Below are 1,289 nucleotides of genomic sequence, written 5' to 3'. Positions count from 1 at the left end.
TAAGAAAAACCCTCAGATGTGAAGCACCCAAGGATTTTTTAACCCCCTCCCTAGTGTCGGCCACTGGTCGTGACCCACACCAGGGAGGTAGTGTGGGCGTTGGCCAGTGGCCGACGCCCGCACTAAAACGGTTAATGAGGAACTCCCATTCGAGAAAGTCAAATGTCTTGGTGACATCCATTTGGGCTGGTGCAGAGTCTTTCCCGGCTTCAGAAGAGCACTGCCTCTCAAACAGTCTATGGGAGTACCCCAATTGATGAGCCTTTTTGTATACCTCAAGCAGGTGAGGGGCGAGGAGTGTGGCTTACCACTTATAAAATTCCACCAGAAGGCCACCAGTGCCTGACACTGTGTCACTGTGTATGTTGGGCATGCTCCAATCACCTGCAAAATTTAATTCAGCATGAAGGGGTGCTCTAGAATTGTTTTTGTACATCTCTCAGCTAACTGAGTGTCACGTCTTCTAAGTACTGCTGGACACTATCTGCCACATAAGTCCCCTTTGAGGAGTAAAGCCATTTATAAAACTGGGAGAACACCAAAAGCATGCCACCATTATCAAAATACCTCTCCCCTTTTGTATTCTCTATCTCAGTTATGTTATTGGCTGCCCAGGGCTGCTTAACCATAGATACTAACAACTTACCTACCCATTTCCCCTCCCCATACACATATTTGGCCCATTATATATATTCCCTACACACCACTTCATTCATTCAGCAAACTGCCATGAATGGTAGCCTTAACCGTCTCCAATATCATCCCCACGGAGCCGACCAAATCCTTGCTATTAGCGAAAACCTCTGCTACTTCATTTTATATTTCCTCTGTAAACATTTGTTCCTGCAGTGTCTCTCGATGGAGACTCCAGTAAAATCCCAGATCGGGAATCTTTAAGGTTAGCAGAGATGGGGAGTGATCAGAGAGGGAATGCGCCAGGTGCACCAGATCTTGTACCCAGGCTCCTTTAGCTCTAGATACCAGCCCCCAACAGTCAAACAGGTAGGAAGTCAAAACTAAACCGACAACAGCTGCAATTGGTCCTGATGAAAATCCAGTAGCCGAAGAGAGCATCCACATATGCTCCTGGAAAGCCCATGGTTTAAAAAATCTGGTTACTGACGAGGTGGCTCTGAGCTTCCTACAACAGTTCGAAATTATCATGTTCCAGGAAACATGGTGTATGGAGCCAATCCAAATCTCTGGATATACTGGGATGAATATTTCCGCAAAACAACCTCAAAGACACGGACACCCCAAGGGTCGCCTCACAATATACTGCTCTACGA

The sequence above is a fragment of the Pleurodeles waltl genome, chromosome 4_1, assembly GCF_031143425.1.
Source record: "Pleurodeles waltl isolate 20211129_DDA chromosome 4_1, aPleWal1.hap1.20221129, whole genome shotgun sequence".
In the NCBI taxonomy this organism is placed as follows: Eukaryota; Metazoa; Chordata; class Amphibia; order Caudata; family Salamandridae; genus Pleurodeles; species Pleurodeles waltl.
The sequence above is the reverse complement of the archived record's forward strand: the minus strand, read 5'-3'. Positions refer to the sequence as shown.